Consider the following 17,985-nt stretch of genomic DNA (forward strand, 5'->3'; position numbering starts at 1 on the left):
GATTAATTACTTGAATTTAAAAACGGGGTTAGAGATAACGAAACTTTGGCGGGATAATTCTGAGTTGCATAAATTTTTAACTAGAGTAGTTCGAGAGAATGCTTCTAGTAAATTATCGTAATTGGTCGAGAGATAATTGCAGTAGCCCAGAACTTATACTCCTTATAGAGTGTTACGGCGAGATTATAGCTAACGTGTCAGGAATTAATCCGACAATTGGGGAAATCGATAGCCCTAGACCCTTTTACCATTGAATTCAACTTTATTCTTGATTATTGCTAGTTTTATTATCATTTTTCCTTAGTTAACTAAATTCTACTCATTATCCATTAAAAATCTTGCATCCGGGAATTGTCTGAACTTATCATTACCAGTGTTAAAAGTTGTAGTAAATAGGTTAGTTCCCTGTGAGATTCAACTCCGGACTTGAACCGGATTATCATTGTAGCGACCGCTTAGTCCTTTTTACAAGGCATAGTTGGGCGTGATCATGTGCATTAGGTAAACCTCCCCTGTTTAATAGCCTGCAAACCACACAGGAAATGTAAATCGCACTAGGCTCAACCCAGAAGACATTAAGGGGGGATTCGATCTCAGGTCATCCGTATGGATGACATACGGATGACCACTCTCCAAATCAATTGAGCAACCCGAAGGATTGACCACTGCATTTTGTTCTTTTCTTTATTAGCTTTTATTTTATTATTTAAAAAATCAGTCCGAGCGTTCAGTTAATTATTTTATTAAAAAGAAATGATTTTATAGTTAGGAAGAAGTCTTAATTTTGTCCTTGACAGTGCTCGCTGAAGGGGGAAGACACTAAAGTAATGGCTTTAGGTCCCCTAATTTTTGAGGTCCCTCTTTTAATTAATAACAAATAGTAGGAAAAGTTTTATAGCTAAAAATATTAAATATTCTTGATCAAGCTATCTATTATCTCACAATAAGAGATGAAGAGCATTGCATATTTTATGGAATTCAAAATTTGTATTTTTTTAGTTTTACTTGACAGGCGTATATATTTTTTTAAAAAAAAATTATTTGACTAATTCAAACATATCAACTAGAATATATGAACAAGGTTATTTAAAACTCAAAAAAAGAAGAAGAAGAAGAAGAAGAAGAATTGAAAGTTTAATACAATCTCAAAAAAGAACTCTTGATAATTTTTAACAACCAATATAAAAACTAAATCAGAAAAAGTATTTTAATTAGATGAACAAATCATTAATCTAGTTGAGTTCGATGATAAATATATGAAAGTCTTAACAAATTATACTTCTTAAATATGAAAAATGAGAAGCATGTTAATGAAATTTGGCCTTAGGTCACCAATGTTATCGAGGTGCCCCTGGTCCTTGACCCCTAATGGACCTCCAACTCTTTGAGGTAATTACAAATCATAATAAAAATTACGGGGTAAATTTGAATCCTTTTTTTCTGAATTATTTGGATACGTGGAGTCTACCTATTTCTCGTTCGAGCTTTGCTGATGGCAATGAGACGATTTAGTAACGATAAGAATATGAATGGATCATATTAAAAATATAATAAAATCATATGACTTCGATGCTTTTCTAAACATAGTTTGTGGAAAAAGTTTTATTACCTATAATCTGTCCTTAAGAGAAGACTTCACATTTCTCTTTATCAAATTACAACGACAAACATATGTTTCATTGAAAAATAACGAAATCTTTACGTACACGATATCCCTTCTAATTACAGTTACGAATATATTTCCCAAAAATCGAAGTTCTTGATTAATGGGGAAACAAAATCATCATTTTTTTCAAGAAAATACCAAAATAAATGATTGATTCGTTTCATACTAGAAATATCCGTAGGAACTTCTTTGGTTTAATATCAACTTACTATTGTTATCGATTAATAACAATAACGTCTCAATCTTATACTAATTGAAGTTTGCGTCCTATTTCTCACTATCTGTCCCGTATGAACACATGACATTTTAATATTCAATAATTTGGAGTTCTTTGCTATATAGACAAGAGGGGTTGCTCTGACGGTAAGCAACTTCCACTTCCAACCAAGAGGTTGTGAGTTCGAGTCTCCCCAAGAGCAAGGTGGGAAGTTCTTGGAGAGAAAGATATCGGGTTTCTATTTGGAAACAGCCTCTCTACCCTAGGGTAGGGGTAAGGTCTCAATCTTATACTAATTGAAGTTTGCGTCCTATTTCTCACTATCTGTCCCGTATGAACACATGACATTTTAATATTCAATAATTTGGAGTTCTTTGCTATATAGACAAGAGGGGTAAGGTCTGACGGTAAGCAACTTCCACTTCCAACCAAGAGGTTGTGAGTTCGAGTCTCCCCAAGAGCAAGGTGGGAAGTTCTTGGAGAGAAGGATGTCGGGTTTCTATTTGGAAACAGCCTCTCTACCCTAGGGTAGGGGTAAGGTCTGCGTACACACTACCCTCTCCCCAGTAATTTCCCAAAATATTACTACTAAATCGATTATAAGAATTTAATAAAATATTTTTAACATTTGAATTTCTCATAAACTTAATCAACTCTAAATATAATTAATACAAAATACCGAAACGAGCCCCAAACATCGGGGTGTCACTAAGTTATGAGTGTCTAAAACTATGAACTAAGATATATAAACTGCCTAACTGTCCAAAAGAAGAAATGACAAGAGGAGTAACAAGGTCCTGCGGACGCTAGTAGCTACCTTGCAATCTCCACAGATAACCGGCCTGAACTCAACGATCTCCGCGCTCTAACTCACCTGGATCTGCACATAAAGTGCAAGGTGTAGTATGAGTACAACTGACTCAGTAGTAACAGAAATAACTAAGGAACTGAGCAGTAGTGACGAGCTAAGTATAACAATCCAATTATTTATTTTCACAATTTAAAAATAAACAGAAATAAATAGGTAAATTCCATAACTCAGTAAATGCCACAAAGAAATTTAACAGATAAATACAGCAACAACACAAATAAATACAACCTCATAGCAGTGTCGCTCTATCACTCATCACTCGCACTCAACACACTCAAAACACTTAATACTCTACTCTCACTAGGGGTGTGTACAGACTCCGGAGGGACTCCCAAAGCCCAAGCGCTAAGCACGGATAACTCCCGTGCTATAATATCAATACCTGAATCCGCACGGTCAGTTCACGTGCTACGCGGCCAACTCACGCGCTATGGTATAAATACCTGGACCCGTACGGTCAACTCACGTGCTATGCGGACAGTTCACGTGCTATGGCATTATTATCCTCACAACCAGACTCTCGGCCTCACTCGGTCATGTACCTCTCTAGCCTCACAATGCACCACCAATAAGGGGACACAACCCACATCAAGTATCACAACATATCAGTAGAATAATAGAGACTGAGATAAACATGTACAATAATTTCTATGACTGAGTACAAATAACGTGAGCATGAATGAAGACTAAACATGATCTCTAACGTGAAGGCAGACAAGTTCACCAACAAGTAAATGCATAAACACAAATAATGGTTATTAGGTCTCACAACCTCACGCGACGGACCAAGTCTCAGTCTCTCGAGGTATACACCTACACTCCCGTCACATAGCGTGGGTATCACCTCCAAATAATCACATGATATCAAATTCTCCGGGTTTATAACCTCAAGGCCAGAGTTAAAACTATTACTTACCTCAACAGTGTAAAATCATACTCCGGGATGTCCTCGTCCTTCGACTAGGCCTCCAAAAACTCCGAATCCCAATTCATATGGTAAAAATCGCATCCAAAATCGCCCAAATTCGAGCTCCCCAGCTCAAAATATGACCGAATGAACAAACTCTTATTTTATATATTTTTCTGCTAGCTATTCTGCCTCGTTTTTTGTGCCAAACGATCCCGAAACTCACTTTTTATGCCTCCAATAGATTCCTTGTGAAATTTTAGTCAAGTTAGGCTTTTGATCACTCAATTTGACCTTATAATGAAGGAAATATGTTGGTTTCAATATTTGCAAATATTGCATATTTTTAGTTACGCCATCAGTGGCAATTCCATAATTAATCAGAAAACTCTGGCAATCTAATTCTTAGTAAAATGACCCTAAAATCCTCATACGATGTCCAAATTCGACGATTCTTTTTGATACGATTCGTAATTATGATACGGATCTAATGCTTCAGTCAAAAAAATTGGAGCTCATTTGTTCAATATTATGCTTGAAGAAACGGCATCGAAACATAAGAAAAACGAGCGCAACACAACCCAAACCTATCCGAAACTCACCCCCAAGCCCTCGGGACCTCAACCAATAATTCCAACAAATCATATATCACTACCCGAACTAGTCAAACCTTCGGAACACCCAAAACAACACCAAAACACCAAATCAACCTCGAATTCAAGCCTAAGAACTTCTAAACTTTCAACTTTCGCCAATTCAAGCATAATTCTACCACGGACCTCCAAATTACATTCCGGACATACTCATAAGTCTAAAATCACCCAACGAAGTTAATCGAATCATAAAAATCCAAATTCGAATTCCTTTACTCATAAGTCAACTTCCGGTTGAGTTTTCTAACTTAGCTTTCTAACTAAGAGACTAAGTGATCATTTCACTCCAAAACTACTCCAAACCCAAACTTACCAACTCGATACAACTCAACACAGCTGAACAACACATAAAGAAATAGAAATGGGGGAAACAGGGCTATAACTCTCAGAACGACTGACCGGGTCGGTACATAAAAATTCTAAATATTGGAGTAATATATTTTCTACATAAAGGGACCAAAACACAAATTTTTGTTAATTAAAGATTAAGTATACCTAGGCAGATATCGCAAGGATCAAAATCAAAATTTACCACTAAGAGACTAAAAGTGCTATTATCCCGATTTTTATTTTTTCTTTTTGGCTGTATTTTTCTTGCTAAATTTTGAAGGTCCTAATTTAATGATATCTTTTGATGAAAAAATTGCGTCATTGTACACAACATTTATTTTCTGTCTGCGAGATTAATGTTGAAGATGACATATGACAATTGACAATTGAATTCATTGAATAAACTCATATTTCTGTCCTTAATTTATTTTTTTATTTTTATTTTTTGTGTGTGTATACAAATAGCTTGTGAAAATATATAACATGAGAATTTGCTTTAGGTCCTGACTAATCTACGCCTCAATTATGACCCATTTCTATCAATCACTTTGTTGGATACATTATTTCTCCTTCTCATCTTAACCTAACATTATTTAATATTCCTCCTTTTGCATGTGTAGCATGCTTCAGATATGGGTGGAGCTAGGGGATAGCGCAACAGGTTCATCTGCACCCTCTTCGTTGAAAAATTACATTATATATATAAAATTAATATTTTTATTTATGTATATAATATATAGTAAATGTTGAATTTTTATGATTTTTTTGTGTACTTAATTCTTTATATTTAAATTCTTTTAGTGAAAATCCTGATTTCGTGCTTCATATATATATTCTTATAATTCAATGGTTCACAGTGCGACTGCGATACACCATATAGTGACCAAGAATTAAATGCTCCACCTATAGATAAGTGTTACGTACTCCCTCCGGTTCAAAATTAGTTACAATTCTACCTAGTTATAGTTAATCTTTACGTCAACTTTGTATGTTAGGTTTGGGTGTGGGAGCGATTTCTTCAGCTTCGTCCACCTCTACCACAGCTACCGGCTAATGTACATATTCCTGATCTCCCTCTAGCTTGTAGGTGGGTATTGCGTCGTAGACTTGCACGAGAGTATCATGGCCATCATAATCTCCCCTTCTGTAGGGATGTGTTGGATTTTCTGGAGGACGCACATGTGAATATCTAACTAAACTTACCAATTATTGTTTAACTAGGTGTTGCGCATACTAACGGTTTGTGTTATTATTTGATAGTTCATTTGGACGTCGTACAGCGAAGAGCTGATAGGTACCCTGCCAACGTATTGCACGCACGGCCGCCATATTTGGAGGGCTTCCGTCCCTCTCACGTGCCTCGATATTGTCGAGCATCATGCCTCAGAGCGAGTATTTCGTCAGTTTGGATTTCCGCAGCCTATACCGACTCGGCCTGCATGGGATCCTTTACATTATGAGAGGGATGATCGGATGAGGGTGGACGACATATTTATTGATTGGCTGGCAGCGCAGTTGGGTATTTGGGACAGCCGGGGGGACTTGACCCCAGGTCCGCAACAGTACTTTCCTATCGAAGTTTATATGGCATGGTACCGCACTGTTTCCCGACTTTTTATCGGGAACCCAGTTCATCAGGTATATGGTCGGTACGTCTCATACGCCGGGAGACATGAGGCTCTGGTATGTTTTCTGTTATTATCAATTACATTAATAGTAATTTCGAGTCAAATACGTAGTTTATATTAAAAACTTGTGTGCAGGCGATTGGATTGCATACCGTATATCGTATGGGGCAGCAGATGCAGAGTTATGTCCACGATCCTGTGATCATGCAGGACTATAGTCATCGCTTCATGGATGTGGCTGCCCAGACACTGCAGCGAGCCCGATCGGATCAGCGTTTGGCACACGAGCTAGATTATGTTGACCCAGCCACGTACCAGCAAGGTGGTGGACGACGAGCTGTTGCTGCTCCCCGACGACCTGCTGGTGCCGGACGATGTGGTCGTGGGCGGAGAGGAGGTTCCCAGCAAGGGGGCTTCGAGGCTCTTGCTGATGATGTTGCTGCTGATATGGGAGGTGGCATGCATGAGACCGACATGCTGTCTTACAGCCTTGGCATTTATGACACTCCAGGGACGTCGCAGGTGACCCCATCGGGTCAATTCTTGATCATGGGCTCGGATTTTCAAGGAGTGGAGTTGGGTAGATATTTTCCTGGCCTGTCTACCATTGATGAGTCTCGACCGATCCGAGATTTTGATAGTGGGCGCCGACTGAGTTATGGCAGCTCATCATATGCGCAGGTATGAGTTTATTAGTATTAATTTTATTACTGTTTTTACTATAACTTATTTGTTTTCTTTAACTTTATTAATTTACTTTTTTAGGCTTCATGCGATGCTGTGACAGATGACTACATTCAGGATCCAGACACGATTATGGTAAGACAATATAAATTTTTGTGAATTGTTATGTAGTTTTCTATACTAAGTTTGATATTATTATGTAGCCTTCTACTGGACCTGACAGCACCACCGATACATGTCATCCTGTGCCGCATCCGGCCATAAGGAGACGACTTGATGATGATGATCCTGATAGCGTACCCGGGCGGCAGGGGATGCGCCTTAGGCCAACGGCTACTTTGAGACACACCGGATGCGGGACACATTGATTCGGTCTTCCATTTTTATGTTTTTTTGGTGTAAATAATATTTTTGTATACATTAACAACAATATTTAATCGAATATGACAGTTTTTTTTAGTTCTCATTTCGTTTTATAGTATTTGGTATAGTAACACAACAACTTAAACTTAACTCTCACTTAAATTAAAATAAAATTTAGTACAACAAACAAGGAAAACATTACTACAACACAAACACAAACATAACAGGCCAACATAATAAAAATACATAAAATATGAAAATGACACTAAACACATACACGCCAATGTTTAGTCCCAGTTGCCATTTATTCTTCGTTCCAACCACTTAAATCGTTCTTCCATTTGTTCTTTTTCTTCTTTTAACTCTTTCACTCTCGCCTTCACCTCCGCAAGTTCCCGTTTATATTTTTCGTTGCATTCCTTGTGTGCTTCACAATTCCATTCTGCTCTCCATTTTTTATCTTCCACCTCCTTCAGTTTCTCCCTCATTTCTGTAATAATTCTATCTCCCTCCTTTTGTATTCTCTCCTGGTATAACCACATATTATGAAAATCCTATAATCTCTTCCTGTAGTTTTCCTGATAACATGGTTCCTCAGGCCATTCATCAAATTCACAAGTTGGTTCGTTGGGTTGCTTGTACAACGTGTTCATACAGCACCAATAGCGGCGTCCAGCGTTAGCACCTTCCCACCCACAATATATCATGCATGGTTTTCCACAGAAGCAAATTGGTGGACGACCAGGTTGAGCCATTTGTGAAATATTTGCTTATAATAAAAAACCTTACTTACTTTTAATGAAATATTTCTGGGGGAAATTTTGAGCACACAAAATAACTACAATGAGCCCATTATTTATAGGCGAAACAACACACATATAGCGTCATATCTAATGGCGCTATATTAGATAGCGTCATATCTAATGGCACCATATGATGATGTTGACAAGACGACTTTATGTCAGCCGGTCAGCTTTTTCAGTTCGACAAGACAACACACACATAGCGCCATATATAATGGCGTTATATTTTGCGTATTAAATATCGTGATGTCGACAAGAATACACACACATAATAAATATACCGATAATTATATTAAATTATTATTTAAATAGGTAAAATGGGAAAGTTCAAATCATAATTAACAAACAAGGAAATTTTATTTCATAAATATTTCAAACATATACATAACAACTAATTATTACAACATGAACTCATGGGTAGTTGGGTACAATAGAAGAACACCCGCTCTGAGCTTGATTACTGTTGCCACCCAAAGGACATTTTCTACGGTCGTGTCCTGTTTGCGAGCATATACCACATTTGTGCGCATATACGGTATCACTAACATCCATTTGGTTCCGTATACGCGTTCTCCTCTGCACCTGTCTTTTACGCAAATAGGACTTGTTACACACCATTTTAAATGGTTCTGGGGGCCAGTAATGCTCAGCACCCACTGGCTGCAACTGACCATTATATATGTTTAGGTATTTGGAAACACTATATTGTTGATCAATATAGTTGGTCTCCGCATAACCAACACGTTGAAAACACTTGATGGCATGTGAGCAAGGCATGTGGTAGATTTACCATTTTCCACATGAGCATAACCTTGTAGATTCATTTTACCATTTTCCACATGAGCATAACCTTGTAGATTCATTTAATGTATGTACATTATTACCCCGATTATTATGGATAGCGGTGCGAGCTTCAAAAATACCTCGTTCGTTATCATATTGCAAAAAGGAATGCCAATGTGCTCGCCGTCTGTATTTCTCTAATCTCTTCATAGGCACTGGCATAAATTCAACACCCATTTCCATCAATTCCGTTGCAGCTGCAAACCGTTGCACAAACCTCTCCGCCATCTGCTTGAACGACATACGCACCATGACTGTGACGAGCAATCCTCTTGCCGACTTTAATAACCCGTTGAAGGACTCTGACACGTTTGTAGTAAGAATTCCCCAGCGTCTGCCACCATCTGCATGCAACGTCCACTTTTCAGGGTCATGTCACATTAACCAACGATATGCTGCCTCGTCTTCTTGCCTGATAGAATCCATATGCCTCCGGAATTTATGTTGTTGGTGGTCTATTGTTGCCATCCACATCAAATCATGTAGATCCTTTTTGGGATGTGCCTTCTGGAAATTGGCCTTCAAGTGCCTCACACAGTAACGATGGTTTGCATAAGGTTCTTGCCATGCAGGAAGGTCCTCCACAGAACTTAATATACCCCCGTGCCGATCAGATATTAGACAAATACCTGAACGCTGTTTGACAACATGCTCTTTCAGGTGGTTCAAAAATATTGTCCACGTCTCTCTGCTTTCATTGGCACAAATAGCAAAGGCTAGAGGAAATATCTGTCCAGTAGCATCCACTGCCACGACTATCAATAGCTTGATATCGTACTTTCCATAGACATGAGTTCCGTCTATGGATATTACGGGCCGGCAATACGGAAAACCATCAATTGCTGGCTTAAATGCCCAGAACACATAATTGAATATATATTCTGGTTTACCCGAACTCCGCTCAAGCTTCCATTCAACAACTGTTCCGGGGTTAAAGTGCTGCAGTGCAACCAAGTACCTAGGCAGATCCGCAAATGACTTATCCCAGTTACCATAGACTATTTCAAACGCTCTTTTGCGCCCAAGATATGCCTTTCTTTTAGTAATTGTGTGGCCATGTTCCTGGTGGACTGCTGTAATGCACACTTTGATTTTATACCTTATGGACGGTTCGATGTGCGGAATAAGTACAAGAGATATCAAGTCAATATCCAAGTTGAAGTGATTCCCGTTGAAAGTGTCCATTTCGCATGTGTGGGTGGGAATGTATTTACCCACTTTCCACATACCTGTTTTCTTCTTCGACGCACGCAACATCCAATTACATGGCCAAAACCACCTGCGGCAAATAGCCTTGTATACCGTCGGACTTGACTCCGATACCTGCATCTCACGACACTCTTTAACATTGTGCATTTTACAAGCCCTGCTTACGCGTGCTTTATCAGGAAAAAGCATCCCCTTTGCAAGCACCGTTGGTCTAGACTCATCCCACATTGCTGTCCGAATTTCATCAAAATCCCTTGTGAGAGCTTCCACATCCGGCACGGCTGGCAAGTTATCAATATAAGGAATCTCCCTTGAATAAAACGGCACTTCAGACTCGTACACTTGTCGTCTATGGGGGGCTCTCTTCAAATCGGGTCCTTCCTCCTCGTCCTCTTCATCACCATCCTCACGAGCAAATGGTATCTCGTCTCCCGATTCATCGGCATTGTTATCGTAATCGCTGTTCTCTTCCTCACTCTGTGCATCTGCCAGATCCTGATGTAATACGTCGTTTTCGGGCAATTGAGTGAGTACGGGTAGTTCAACTAGCTCGTTTTCACTGCACATTTCAACAAAAATATAAGCTACTAAATTAATAAATGCTTTACATATGGCTATATCATTTCACTTACAAGTCGTAATGTGATGACATTCTATGATGGACGTTTTCAGTTAGGTGATGACTACCGGATAGGCCACTTGTAAAATTTATATCCGGCCGGTACCCCCTATTAAATAAATGAGCGTTAAAATTAATTCAATACGCCAAAAATATACATAATTAACAAAAATAAAAATTGAAGTTTACCACTCTTCTTGTGAATTATGGAAAACAGGGTATAAATTATTTTCTCGCTGCTCATTCGCCGACGATGATAAATTTAAATCAAGAAAAAATCTTTCATCCGGAACATGTCCGGCAAAAACTGATCCAGAATAACCACCCGATGACTGGAGGTTATCTCTACTACGCACAACCTCGTTTTTTGGAACGTCTTCGACCTTCACGTACATCTCCAACATTGTGATTACAAGAAATTCCCGGCATTCGTCTGGAGTCCTCAGGAAATCACTCAAAGTGTCATCATCGTCGATGTTAAACTCTGAGTAAAAAGCAACCCCTTGCGGCGTAACGGAATACGGATATCTTCCGGTTACTTTGAGTATCACTGAACGTTTTCTCACACTCATTTTTTTGCATAACAACGATATCAATGTTATTCTCCATCACAACCTCACCCCCCCCCCCAATATAATGATACTCTTATTCTACGTTCTTCAGACATAATGAAAAAATGCTAGAGAATTTAACAACAATAGAAACCAACAAGAGTTAAAAAAAATTGAATGAAGATATGCGATTCTACGATGTTTATATAGGAAATGGCTAGCCGGAGAGGTTTTTTTTTGTATATAGCTCCACAAAAAGTGGCTTTATACGCTTTTGAATTATTGAACCCAGAAATTATTGGTGGGGTCAGGTAATAAGGGGTATAACGCCATTAATAGTGGCGCTATGTAAGATGTGTCAGCTTTTAATTAATATAGCGCCACAAAAAGTGGCGCTATACAGTAACAGTGCAGTTACTGTTACTGTATAGCGCCACTTTTTGTGGCATTATATATAGTTTGATAACTTTTTTTTTAACACTTATTTCCGTATTTTGAGTCAAAAAGAACCACATTTTGGTTCCGGGTTCTACTCAGGACCATATACAATGGGAGTGAAGCCATTGATTCTGAAGTCATGTACAGAGGACTTCGATTTGTACAATGAAGTCCTTAAAACTATTCCATTATGGGTAAGCTTCCCTAACTTGCCTTTGAACTGTTGGGGACGATTGACATTGAGTAGAATTGCTAGTGGACTAGGAACACCTTTGTATGCTGATGAATGTACAAGTAATGCTTCTAGAATTTCCTATGCTCGAGTGCTTATAGAGATGGATATCAGCAAGGAGTTACCTAAGTTTATCAAAATTCAAGATCCTTCAGGCAAAGAGTTTGAGCAAATGGTGGAATATGATTGGGTTCCTCAGTATTGTAAGAAGTGCTTGATGGTGGGTCATGATTGTGAAAGAGATCAAGGTAGAGCTGGAACAACAAAAAAGAAGTGTGCAAAATGAGCAACATCAGACTAAGCAACAAGGAAGGAGTACCAATGTAATTGGGAATATACAGCAAACAAGGAAACCAACAACTCAATGGGTGGCAATAAGGCCACCAAAGCAAGTAGAGAGGGACGCGGGCAAATATATCGATCAAGGAGATGAAACACAGGATCCAAAAGAACATCAACAAGTATGGACAAAAGCAAAGGGCAGGGTGGGACTGACAAGTCCTATACATCAAGTTATAAGGACTACCAATGGCTTTTCTCCATTGAGAGAAGTAGCAAATGAAGGCAAAACATGCTGGGCAGATGATGATAAAGCTGGATGTAGTAGGGGAGAAGGTGAAGAGATAATTCCAACTAAGCAGAAACCTATATTAAGATAGTGACATGGAATGTGAAGGGTTTCAATAAGGTTCATAAGCAAAAGGAGATGAAAATTTTCTTGAAAAAACAAAAAAATAATCTTATAGCAATAGTTGAGCATAGAGTACAGAGTAATAAAGAAAAGGAGGTCATAAATAAATGTGCACCAAGATGGAGTTGGTGCTCAAATAGCAAGGTTACAGAAAGAGGTAGAATTTGGATTCTATGGGATGCAAATAGTATTCAATTCACTATGTTGCAATCTCATACTCAATATATCATGGTATAGTCAAAAATAGTAGCTCCAACAAGCAATTTGCTTTTACAACTATATATGGACACTACATACTGTTGCTCATAGGTGTGATATGTGGGAAGAATTAAGGAAAATTGATTCACAGATAAATAGTACTTGGCTGCTCATGGGGGACTTTAATGCAGTACTGGACAAAGAAGACAGGGTAAATGGTACAGAAATACAGGATAATGAAATCAAGGACTTTAGAGCTCTAATGGAGGATTGCATGTTAAATGAACTAAGAACTGTGGGAAGAACATACACATACAAATAGCCATGTGTTTAGTAGAATTGATAGAGCTATTGTAAATGCACATTGGATGATGCATATGCCATCATTGCAAGTTTGTGTGATGGATCCTCATTTCTCTGATCACTCTCCTTTATGTATAGAGGTGGAGAGGAATGGAGTATAAAGAGAGACCTTTCAAGTTTTTTAACTGTCTCACTGAGCATCCAGAGTTTGAAGAAATAATAAGAAGTAGATGGGAAAAGGAGAATAGAAATATGAAGGATATATGGTGTAATTTGAAGCAGATCAAAGAAGAGATGAAAAGTTTAAACAAGAGAGAGTTTTCCAATACAACAAAGAAGGTGCAGCAGTTAAGGAAGAATTAACAAACATTCAAGCACAGATGAGAACAACTAACACAGCAGCTGATATGTTTGATATGGAGAGAAACACAAAGCATCATCTAGAGAAGTGGAGTAATATAGAAGAGAGCATCTATAAGTAAAGGTCTCGAATACAATGGCTTCAGCTAGGTGATTCCGACACAGCTTTTTTCTTTACAAGCATGAAAGAGAGAGTAGCACAGAATCAAATAATGAGTTTAACAGATAGCAATGGAAGATTGATCAACAATCCAGAGGTCATTGAACAGGAGATAGTAGGGTTCTATAGAGGATTATTAGGGATATCAACTAACAACATGCCTACTATTAATCCTAGCATAATGAGGAATGGTCCAAGACTTACAAGGTCACAGCAGCTTCAACTTATAGGCCCCTTTACTAAGGAAGATGTGAAGACAGCCTTGCAGGGGATTGGTGACTCAAAGGCACCAGGTGGAGATGGTTTCAATGACTACTTCTACAAGAAGACTTGGCATATAATTAGCAAGGACATCACAGAAGTTGTTCTGAAATTCTTTGATGAAGGTATAATATATAAACTAGTAAATAGGACAACAGTTACTCTGATCCCAAAAATGAAAAATCCTTCTTCTATAAAGCAGTTTAGGCCAATATCATGTTGCACTATTGTTTACAAAATTATTTTCAAAATGCTCACAAATAGGCTGCAGTCAGTAATGGGAGACTTAGTTGATCTGAGTCGGGCAACATTTGTGCCAGGGAAAATACTAAGTGACAATGTTCTACTGGGGCATGAACTTGTTAAAGGATATGGGAGAAAAGGTGTGTCACCAAGATATATGGTTAAAATTGATATGTAAAAGGCGTATGATTCTGTAGAATGGTATTTCCTTGAACAAGTACTTACAGAAATGAATATCCCAGGGAAATAGTTTTCTTGGATTATGACATGTGTTACTACAGTGTCTTATGCTATTGTGATTAATGTAAAGCCAACAACTCCTTTTGATGCAAAGAGAGGAATTAGATAAGGTGATCCATTATCATCATATTTATTTGTTCTAGCTATGAAGTATCTTACAAGGATCTTGAAGACTGTTAAAGAGAAGCCTGACTTTAACTACCATCCTAGGTGTGAGAAGCTGAATATTATCCAACTCAGTTTTGCAGATGACTTATTGTTGCTTTGCAGGGGAGATGTGGTGTCTATATAGCTATTGTATGAATGTTTTCAACAGTTTTCAAAGGCTTCAGGTCTAATAGCTAATCAGCAAAAAAGTTGTATCTATTTTGGAGAGGTCACTGAATATATTCAACAAAACATTATCCAGTGCTTGGATTTTCTAAAGGATCTTTGCCTTTCAGATACTTGGGAGTCCTATTGAGTAGTAAAAGGTTATCTATTACTCAATGTCAACCTTTACTGGATAAGATGTTATTCAGAATCAAAAACTGGACAGCAAAGTTTCTGTCTTATGCAGGCAGGTTGCAGCTGATCAAGAGTGTTTTATTTGCTATTCAATCATTTTGGTCACAAATATTTCCTTTACCTAAGAAGATCCTACAAGGAATTGAGACAATTTGCAAGAGATTTCTGTGGACAGGTGAAATAGAAACCAAAGCTAAAGCTTTAGTAGCTTGGAGACAACTATGTTGGCCAAAATCTGCAGGGGGTTTGAATATCACAGATATGGTTATATGGAATAGAGCTGCACTAATCAAGCAACTGTGGAATCTAAACAAGAAGAAGGATAGATTGTGGATACAGTGGATTCATACTTACTATATCAAGCAACAAGTAATATGACAAGTGAAAGCTAAACAAGCCTCATGGTTAGTGCAAAAAATTCTGGGAGCTGGTAAATACCTAACTGAGGTCAACATAGCAATTGAAGAAATGTTGAGCATGAAGGAATACTCCATCAGATTGATATATAACAAGTTGAGAGGTGATCTACCTAAAGTGGAGTGGAGGAGATTATTGTGTACTAACTGGAGCAGTCCTAAATGGAGATTCATTTTGTACTTGGCAATTCTCGAAAGGTTGTATACGAGAGACAAATTACTAGGATGGGGCATAGCAATAAGTTTAGCATGCTCATTATGTGAAAAGGTAGCAGAAAGCCATGAACACTTATTTTTTCAATGCAACTACTCAACAAGTATGTGGAGTATAAGTTGCTACAATGGGTGGAGATACAAAGGAATGTACAAGGTTGGGATGCTGAAAAACAGTGGGCAATAAGGCATGCATCAGGAAAGAAGCAAATGTGTGCAACATATAGAATGTTACTTGCCTGTGTTGTTTATTATATTTGGCAGGAACAAAACTGGAGAACCTTCAGAGGAACATAAAGAAGCAATGAGGAGATGATCAAACTGATAATTCAGGAAGTGCACTATCGTGGAATGTTGAATTCTAAGATAGCGAGACATTTACAGAATTACAATTTTTATCCATAGTTTGTAGTTGCGTAGTTATGTAGATATGAGGGCACTAGATTTGGGGCTACATATCCAAATCTATGTGAGTTTTGAGGGTTCTTGCTATACTTGTAAATATTTTCCCTGGTAATAAGAAATTTAATTACCAAAAATAAATTATACCTTTATCATGTAGTTTTTATTTTAACGTATATATTAGTATTTTGTTAACCAAAAAAATATTATTAGTGCTTACAACTTAAAACTCTTAAATTGTGACATTAAATCATCACTAAGATGAAAGATAAGGAGAGAGAAAAATATAAAATTGGAAGGTAAAAAACTCCAATAAAACCACGCGATGGAGCAACAGAATTCCCATTGGTCTACCACATGCCTTATCATTCATTTTTCATGTCAAATTAAAATAGTTATTACATCCGTTTGAATTTATGTGACAATATTTGATTAGGTATAACATTTAAGAAAAACATAAAAATATTTGAAACTTGTGATGTAAAATAAATTTGAGAAATTTATGTGGATATTAATTATTTATTAAAATTTTAAAAAATAGAGCAAAAATATTAAAAATTAAAAAATATGAAATTATTTTTTGAACGAACTAAGAAGAAACGTATGACACATAAATTAAGACTAATGAAATAATGTACTAAATAATTATTGATGCAAACGATTCTTTCACCCCTCCACGATTTATAAACATTGGTCTTACATATTCATCAATCGATGTTTTAAATTAGGATCACTTTAATATATTATAAAGTCAAATGATGCTATCACTTACAACCCAACTTAGGTAAAACAAAATCTCAAATAATCATTCTTGCAAAAGGTTCTTTAACCCCTGCACGATTTATAATCAATGCTCTTAAATATTCATTAATAAGTATTTTAAATTAGAATAAAATTAATATATCAAAACGTCAAATAATCCTGCAGTATCACTTACAACTCAACTTGAAAAAAAAAAGAGAATCTCAAGTCATGTAAAACATTTGAAAAAAAAACTGAAATTAACGACAAAATTCATCGCTAATCCGTCGCTAATAGCAACAAATTTTTCTGTTTAGCTATAGAATTTATCCATCGCTAATTCTTACTATTTTTAGTAGTGAAAATGTTATAGAGAAATTAACTAAATTATGAGCTATTATATTCCACAATCTTGGAATAAATACAATATTAATTTCCATGAAATTCATTAATTTCCAATATCTTCAAAATTATATTTATATGGACCATAAATTGTTTTTTTTCAACGCTCTCATTAATTGCTAGTGATTCAATAGTTATAACATTCCGTACATATAGAATTGGGGTGCCTAAAACGTGAAGCAAATGGCCACAACAATTCATAACCGACACTCCAGCGCTTGCCAGAGAAAAATATTTGCAATCATAACATAATCCAGCCTGTTGGTTGGGAACTCCTCACGGCTTTAGTTGGTAATTTAATGCTCAACATATGATTTTTATCTTTCCTTTCTCTTTTATGAATGGTTTTGTATTAACTATAGGTTTATTGGTACTTTATCTCTCTCTCAATTATTATTTGGTGGAATAAATAATTTTTTATGATATGTGAATGCTTGTATGACGATGCACATTTAGATAAATATCTCTGATGTTTGTAACACTATAAATATTATATACATTTTATATAATTGGTATAGTATGTTAAATAATTATTTATTAAATATATTATAAAGTATATATTAAAATATTTTTACTGGTATAATATTATATTATTTGGATAAAGATAGTACATAATTCTTTTTTTTCAAAATAAATATACACAATGTATATTTGGAGTATTAATATATTAATTCAAAAATTGTGCAATGAGTTGAAAAATTCTTTTTTTTTTTTTTGGGGTTTGTCAAAAACAATTGTTTACTACTAGTAAACTGCCGTATTTTTGGTATTATATGTATATAACCCATATATTTTATATATGTAAAAATATTATATATATAGAGAGAGAATACA

At 36.7% G+C, this 17,985-nt stretch overlaps 1 long non-coding RNA gene across 1 annotated transcript; it reads left to right on the forward strand.

Annotated features, from left to right (window-relative positions):
* Positions 1-6,864: 6,864 nt before the first annotated feature.
* Positions 6,865-7,383, forward strand: LOC104239309 (uncharacterized). The gene is made up of 3 exons (XR_011401426.1): positions 6,865-6,953; positions 7,038-7,091; positions 7,160-7,383. It is a non-coding gene; the product is annotated as an uncharacterized lncRNA (long non-coding RNA).
* Positions 7,384-17,985: the final 10,602 nt, after the last annotated feature.

Source organism: Nicotiana sylvestris, chromosome 8, assembly GCF_000393655.2.
Source record: "Nicotiana sylvestris chromosome 8, ASM39365v2, whole genome shotgun sequence".
In the NCBI taxonomy this organism is placed as follows: Eukaryota; Viridiplantae; Streptophyta; class Magnoliopsida; order Solanales; family Solanaceae; genus Nicotiana; species Nicotiana sylvestris.